This window comes from Lepisosteus oculatus, chromosome 7, assembly GCF_040954835.1.
Source record: "Lepisosteus oculatus isolate fLepOcu1 chromosome 7, fLepOcu1.hap2, whole genome shotgun sequence".
Classification (NCBI taxonomy): domain Eukaryota; kingdom Metazoa; phylum Chordata; class Actinopteri; order Semionotiformes; family Lepisosteidae; genus Lepisosteus; species Lepisosteus oculatus.
In genome coordinates this window covers 50,683,612-50,692,154 of record NC_090702.1, presented here as the reverse complement: position 1 = coordinate 50,692,154, position 8,543 = coordinate 50,683,612, and the positions used below count along the sequence as shown (strand labels likewise).

At 35.8% G+C, this 8,543-nt stretch overlaps 1 long non-coding RNA gene across 2 annotated transcripts; it reads left to right on the top strand.

Annotated features, from left to right (window-relative positions):
* The first annotated feature begins 1,509 nt into the window (after positions 1–1,509).
* Positions 1,510–8,210, top strand: LOC107077965 (uncharacterized). 2 transcript variants are annotated; one of them, XR_001478941.2, is made up of 5 exons: positions 1,510–1,599; positions 2,728–2,891; positions 4,320–4,353; positions 4,450–4,523; positions 6,751–8,210. It is a non-coding gene; the product is annotated as an uncharacterized lncRNA (long non-coding RNA). The 2 variants fall into 2 exon arrangements; XR_001478942.1 differs by lacking the exon at positions 6,751–8,210 and adding an exon at positions 5,025–5,183.
* The last annotated feature ends 333 nt before the right edge of the window (positions 8,211–8,543 follow it).

Sequence of the window (8,543 nt, the reverse complement as noted above, 5' to 3'; positions counted from 1 at the left end):
TTTTTGAAGGAAAGCAACATTAAATCCTCTGGGAACAGTATGTGATTTGCTGTGTAATTTAATTTCAAGATAATCGGCTTTCATAGACTTAAGCTATTCAAAATGCAATACCACACACACACACCTTAACATCTCAAGGCTTAGACTCTTAGTCAGAAGATATATAACCAGTTTAAGCCAATTGTAATAAAAGCCATTTAAACTGGATCACTGTTAAGGGGAGCAATACATCTTTTCTTAGAAACTTCAATGTTGGAGAGCAGGGTTGTTTGTTATGAAGAGTATGCAATTTAAGCTTGGAAGCACTATACATGCTTTCAGAAACAATTACTTAAAACCTGAAAGAAAATTGCACTGACATTACCATGATTTATTAAATTCCTTAGTCTGTTTCCTTTACATGAAAATATTTTAGCATGAAATATAGTTCCATCTCAAACAGAGCTCTACAATGATTAAGCTTGCTTGAAATTATGTTTCTATTACAGATGATAGTTGTGGACTGGAGGTATTTATTCCCCTGGGTCGCTGACACAGGCGGTAATAATGCTGAATTGTACAGGATGGGAGAAACTGTCGAAGAATTTTAAACCCTGTTCTTGGGAAACCTTTCTTCATGGCAGTTTCAGGCAGTGTAATGACAATTTTGTCAAATTCTAAAATGAAATCAGATTGTGATTATGGGGTAGAACGGATTAAAAGAGCCTTTGGTGTCATTTGGCAGTTGTAGTAATGATCCACTCTCAAAGACAAAATACCACCACTGCAAACATTTTTAACCTGTCATGTTTCAAGTTTCCTGTTGTGGTAATAAGGGCAGTAATAAAGAAAAAGGATTCTGATTGTTTTATTAATAAAATAAGAGTCAGTATTATTACCCATATTGTGGTCTAGCTTTTTACCATAGGTAAAGCTCAATTTTAATTGCGTGGGAATGCAGGAGTTAACATCTAGGTAATCAAAATTACCCTGTTAAGAATCAATTCAAATTGTTTTTGGTCCAGTAGTCCATGACTGTTGTTCAATGAGAAAATTAAAAAGTAATTAAAATTTAATTGGATCCAGATTAATTAAATTTGGTGTTCTCTCAAGCACTCAATGAAGAGAATCCTATTTACAAAATTAGAAAGTAATTAATAATTCTAACATTATCTCTAAAGATGCTAAAACCTGAAATTGTTAAAAGGTTAAGAGCTTGTTTATTTAAGTCGGCCAATGCAGGGAACAGCCATGATTTAGAGACACAAATTAACCTAGCCAGCATGTCATTGAAATGTTGCAAGAAACCAAAACAACCAGTAAAAAGCCATAAAACACAAATAAAACACCTTGCAAGCTCCATACAGAAGATTCCCCAGCTCATAATCAATCCCAGGGCCGAAGAGCTGGGAGACAGCATACCTAACTGCAATGTCACCCTGCCTTATACAGTATTTTGTTTTCTTTCAAATATTAATAACAGAAGTCTTGGTTTTTTTTTTTAAACTGAAAATTCACATCACAGTGGATGTGGTTTCTGAAGACAAAGAGGTTTTGTCTGGCAGGAAAACCATTAGCACTGTCCATGAGTCTCCATTATTTACAAGCTCTCTGAAAAAGGTATGTGTCTCTAGGGCCCCAGTGGGTTTTCTCTTTCTATTTCAATGACTGGTTCAAAATGGCTGGTTGAATCTAATGGAAAGAAAAATTTCTAGAATAAGCTTTTGTGATCAATGAGTGCATAAACTGCAAGTAAGTTCATATAAAATATTTAAGTTATATGTCACAAACATTATATCATTAAATAAGTGTATATTGTATAATGCTGCACACATGCAGGTCAATCCTTAATGAAAGTACTCTTTTTTGTACTGATAATTAAAAATATGTGCATTCTTTTATGCAGATATACTGTAGTATGCTATGAAACTGACATTCATAGCCTAGATAGTAATGACTCCTCATGTTTTTGAATATGTGATTGAATTGAAGTGTCTCAAACCAGGTCTGTTTAATGAAGCAGAGAACCATCAAATGAGATCTCATTAGCTAAGAAGCTACAACATATCATAAATTTAGAAACAATCAACAAAAGGAAAGCAAGAAGCTGGAAAAATGGGAAAAACTGCAGCATTTTGAAAAGTCAGAATCTAACAGTTTTATATAGTTTTCTTTAAACTTTCTGGTTACCAACTAAAAACAGCACTGGAACACTTTGAATGAAAAGTACTGTATGAACACTGATCTTTAAGATAGTTTTAATGTTATCTTCTCCTGAAGATGTAACGCAAAGGCTATGTAATTAATTATTTGCCAAGCAATATTCTTATAAATAAAGTTAAGTTTACTATTATCATAGTTTCAATTTTCTTATTTTTGTCAGACCTATAGTGTTTTTAGGATTAATAGGGCTGTAAGATTTTGCTTGTTTATTTTATGACCATCTGCAAAATACCCTAAAAGTGGAGGAACCCCAGCATCTCCAGGTTATGGGAATAATTTTCCTGGTTCAATTACTTTAGGGAAATTTAATACCTCATGGTCATGCTTTTACACAAGGGCTTCATGTGTTATGATACTGTATTTACAATAATAACCAAGCTTTTGTTCTATGACTAAGAGTTAAGTTTTTATTGAGCTTCATTGTGTGCAGCTTTACATTTGTTCATGATTACTGTGGTAATTACAATTACTGTGTAACTGAGTAGACTAACTCTGCAATCTTTTTTTTTTCTTTTTGTCTTAAAGAGATACCATTATAGCACCTGCGATTGCGATGAGGAACACATATAAAAGCCATGTGAAATGTGTCAGTTTTTCCTTGGGCTTATCAGCCTGAGTCAGTGTATTCAGTGCATGTTCTCCAAAGCGCCTCACAGAATCTGCAGTGATGGACAACTGTATCTAACCAGGTACATCAGGTTCCAAATAAGACATGCCTTCTGAATAGACAGAAGACAGATTTGTTAACCAAAGTTTAGAGACACTGTGCCTACTCACCTTATAGTAAAAAAGTTATTTACAAATCTATGTCAACAATATTTCTGATCACCTTTAGTGTCAGTTTCTAAAAGCCACTGACTCTAAAATCCTATTTGTGTTGTTGATAAGGAAATGAAAATACGACATAAGTATAAGCAGGCAGTTTTTTAAAGACAGGCAATGTCTGATTGCTCATGTTTTTTTTTTCTAATAAAAACTGACACTACAAGTGCGAATTTCAAGGTTGTGCTTCAAATGTCTTAGCTTTGCTCTGTTCTTCAAAGTGTTTTAATGTATAATGTAACAGCACCGTGAGGTTCTGTCAGCTTGCGCAGCCCTTTGGCAGAAGCTGTGGGCCAGAAGGACTGGGGGCAGGGAGGGGGGGCAGAGCAGAGTGGCGAAACAAGGTGCAGTGTGATTTTTTTTAAATCAATTTTACCTGAGTTTAACTTCTCACGTCTCGCAGTGACAGCCTTGAGGCCATCATCGTACACATACACTCTTCGCCTATGACTCAAACACTTGATGCTGCTGCCCAGGGAGGCATGCTAAGGGAGCAAGAAAGTGAAATGTCTCTACAATGTTGCAGAAATGCCAGCCTGTACTAAATGAGCTGCCACTTGGGTCATGCTGAGAGAGGGCACATGAGGTGTCCAGACCTTCCTGTCTTCACAGTCGGCACTTAATTAGGTATCTTGTGAGGCATCTTCCAAATGATAATAAAACAAATGATTCATTCAGTAATCACGCAGGTATATTGGTAGTAAATAATGACAGACAGAACTGGTCTGTTTTTATGCAGACCAACTAGCACTTCCCCTGTGTTTTTGGAGACTTAAAATTAATATGGCAACTTATTCAGAAAGGGCCTCACTTGAAATCACGTTGGCAGTTGTTGTTTTTTTTGTTTTATGACCAACGGTGCACATTATACCTCCAATTAAGATGGCAAGCAAAAATTAATTTGAGTAAAAATGAAGAAAACTAAATGAAAGCCAGTGAGCATTGGCATCTGCTGCCTGAACGATGGGTGGTGCCCTGTTTTAGAAATATAATCTTTACACTGTCGAGTCTCATTTTACTATTCTTTTGTGAGTCTGAGTAAATCATCCAGTTTCCTGGACATTTAAAAAAATGAATTACATTATGAGGAACACTTATTTTTTAGCAAATAGTAAATCTACTATTTTTTGTTTAAATCATGCTTAGTCTTTTAATAACATTGTGCCAAGTATAGACTTTTACACCCCTTATTTATTCCCATGCTGTAGTTCTGCATCTCTCTATCTTTCAGCTTTTGCCTTATTCCTAGTGCCCACACTTACATCTGTGCTAATGGATACTCTGATTTCTTTCAGACCTGGGAGCTGTGGGACCAGCTCAGTGGAGAAGGTCAGACTCAACAGCAAAACATAGAGTCCATAACAGAGAGCCTAAAGGGCAATTTTACACTAAGACGGTGACCACTGGCTGTTTCTCAATTTCTAGTGTTTTAGGAGAGGTTATACCACATCTGAAAATGACAGGGGAATCAACGTGGGCACCTGCTGAGCTTAAGAAGGGTAGGTGGCAAAGGGCACCAAAAATCAAACCAAGGTGCTGGTATTCATGTAAGAAATAAAAAAAAAGAGTTAGAGGCAACTTATTTTATTAGAAACGAGGACCTGATTATCTGATCTCCCCCCCCTGCAATCAAATGTTTTATTTATTTAGAGCATGATCACTTAATGGGCAACACGGTGGCCAAGGCAATTAGCACAGTTGCTTCCCAGGTGTCCTGGCTTTGGTTTCTGAAGTGAAATACCATCTGTGTGGAGTGTCCATGTTCTACCTGTGTTCATACAGGTTTCAATGTTTTCTGGTTTTCTGGGCGCTCTAATTTCCTCCCCACCTCCAAATTGCTACTAACTTAGTTATTCGATGTTTTGGTACAGTCCCCGTGTGTGCCCTGCGATGAACTGGATGTCCAGTCCAGGCCGCCGTCCCACCTTACATCATATGTTCTGGGATAGCCTTCAGGTTACTCTAACCCTTACCAGGAAAACGTTTCTTTCTTATCACAGATGGAAGATCCTGAGATCAATCACTTAATACGATGGGGCAGACGTCTTGAATTGCCTCTCCTTGTTTGTAATCTTATGTTTTTACTACTTTGCCTGTTTTAGTCATATGTTTATTTTGTGCCTTAACAAGCGGTTAATCAAAATAAATGGTTAAATATCGCATGTACTACACTGTATCCACTGGTTGTGCTTCCTAACAAGATTGGAGCACCGTAGCAAAAGTCAAAACTTCATGAATGACAATGTCTCTTATAAAGCTGGGAACTAAAAAAAATAATTGGCCCAGAGAAAATCTGGCAATACAGATACTGTACATACTGTAGCAGCATTTCTGGCCTTTAGAGACAAAGAATATTGTGTGACTTTTGCTGTTTTAAGTAGTTTGACACTGATTGTCTAAAATGAATAATGATTTTTTTGCACAGTACCTACCGTATATTATTCAATCCTGAAATGCAAATGACATTCTGGAGCTGAGGATAATCTTAGAACAGTGTTGCAATTACCCTACTTATATATTTTGACTCATTAATATGAGCTGAAAGGCACATAACTGGATTTTAGAATTGAATTTTCATCACCCATCAAATGTCCTTTTTATGCAAGTAAAATAAACATATACTGTTTATGCAGATTTATCATTTTGAGCAATAAAACTAACATAATAAGTGGCATTTGTAAGCCCATTACCTACAGTAGCATAACGGAATTTAGCCATCAAGTCTCATTAAACAAAAATTAGGCCCTCTATCATTTTATACAAATTGTAGGAGATTTAATTAGATCTTGCATGCTTGGATTCATACAAATTAGTTGGAATCAGTCTTATTATAGTATGCAAATAAGGACAATGTAATCTTTAATTTTTAAAATTAAGTTGCAGCAGTTCTCATGGAACCCAGCCAAATTCAATTCCTTAACCTTTTCATTACTGAGTTCATTGTAAAATTAGGTCTCTGAATTTGTTCCAAGGCGCTCGAATCCAGGTGCTCCAGAAATGACAACAGCATTTTAATATTTAATCGTTTTAAAGCTTCATTACAAAGATGTCAAGGCAAGTACTAAAACAATTAAACAAGAGAGGAGGTTTATGTCAATATCTACTCAAGGAACATAAAAAACAGCAGAAGAAAAGAATCTCAAAAATAATTCCCTATTTCCTGAATTCCTTTATGCAGAGTTTCTCATCTTTAGCAATTTTTAGAGATTTTGTTGCCATCTTGAAGCTCTGCTATTATTTCACACATTTATAGGACTATGCATGTAGACCAGAGGCTGAGGATACTAAGACCACATTTTTCCTAAGCCCCTTGCAATGCAGGACAATGCACACAACAGTAAGTACGTGCATTAGAGATTCAGCATCTTTCGGAAGTATCTATTTCTGAATGGTAGGTGAAGTATATTTATCTCTGCTGTTCTTCACTAGGCATGTTCAGAGAAGTTAATTAGTTATTTTCTTGTGAATCTCTCTATATGCAACCATAAAAAGAGAAATCAAGAGTGTGCTCACGATGCAATGGGCAAACCAAAAGGGAAGACAGAATTTAGAAATGATTGGTTCTTTTTCTCAACAGTTACTGGATATGCTGTACTTTCCTTTAGAGGGTGAGGGGGGAGACAGTAAATATTTAGCGGTAATTACAGAGTGGTATGGACCCTCTTCATTGAAATGAAATTAGTATTTTCAAAATTTAATTCAAGTTATTTTCATGACACTTTTCAGGGAGAAGCCAATCTCACAATCTCAGAGCAAGAGCTTCCTCAGAGACTAAACCTGCATCATACACCGTGGCAATTAGGCTGAAAGCTCAAGTGCCACATTTGCTCTTTTAGGAAATAAATCTTTGCTGAAGAAATTACTTTTCTTATCAAAGTGAATGTCTGTATATATTATATAATTACATTTACATTATTTGTTACTTTTATCATATGCCATAGAACATACTGAAGGTGCATAAAAGAGCAAGTACTACTGAATTTGTAGAGTTTCTAATGTTTTTTTCTTCATCTTAGCAGAGTAAAACAAAATCCCCATTTTGTTTTGATACGCCAGAAGATAATTAATTTTATGTCTATTTACACTGTTTGCTTCCCAGTTTTCTAATTCCACTTTCATTATTACACTGCCATGTTGAGAGAAAAGTGCATTTATAGTCATAAGCCTTTTCTATGCAAAGGCCTTTATCAAAGCTTTATGAATGTAACAGGTTGTATTCATATTAAAGATATATTGTATGACAAGTATATTACATTTACTTCCCTACAAAACCTCTAAGAGGCACTTCTTACATTTCACTTCACCTTAACAAAATCAACTTGATTGGGGGCAAAATCAGCTTAATTCACAACAGCATGGAAATATACACTACAAATACTGGGACTACTTTAAATACAGGGTTTAACATTTTTGGGTGAAAATGATAAGTGTGGGGGCCGGTCTATACAGTAAATACCTGCTTAGAGTGAATGTTAGAAATAGTTCCCGTGCTGTTACACTAACCTGGGACTTGTGGAAAAGCCTCGTGTGATTTCTGAACAGAAGACACAACAGGGTTTTCTCTATTATTTTAACTGAGTTCATCCTGCATTTGAGCCATGGTTGGAACACAGTTTTTTCATCCGAAAGCTTCCTAGAGGTAAACATAACAGACTCTCATGTCTGGAGCACTAAGCTGGCCAGAGGTGTTCTCTGTTATTAGCTGATTCCCACATGTGCTTTCACTTTATCGTACATATACTGTAGCTGATTGTTAATGTTGAAGTATTTCTTATTGCTGCCAGAAAGAAATCAGTGGCATGGTATCCTTCATGAATGATGTTAATTATTTTTTCAAAAGTTCAGAAACACAAGGACATAAGAATAGTTACAAATGAAAGGAGGCTGTCAAGCCATAATTTCTCTGTAGCTTGTTTGCTACTGTACTTAGTTGCCAATTGATCCAATGATCTTGTCCGGCTGTTTCTTGAAAGAAACGTCAACATCAGCATAAACAGCAGCCTAAGTAGCTTGTTCCACATTTCCACAACCTTTTGGGCCAAAATGGACATTCTGTTCTTGGTTTTAAATGCACAGAGAATATTGGCATAATCAATGAGCATCTTATTTATGAACATCTTCTTTTTACAGGATAAACAATATATTAACACAATCTATCATCTGTAATTGGCACATCATTAACATTATCTGGCTTGAAAGTCGTGTTGAACTGTTTAAAAATAAATCTTTGGATTGTATCACCCAAAACTGTCATTTTTTTCAGTTATGTAACGAACGTGTTTTCATGCAAAGAAAGCCAAAAATAAAATGCTAAATGAAACTGTCACGATTGTTAAGTTTTCATTTAGACTTCATTTGTTCCATGACAAGATGTTAATTAGCTCCTGAGAGACTCAGTGTTCTGCAAAGATAAGTGATTAGGTTGTGTTCCTGTCATGAAGAAAGCTGTGCTTAAAATGTGGTAGATTGAAATAATTGTGCATGCTATCAGTTTATTTACTGATGGATAAACTGCTGAT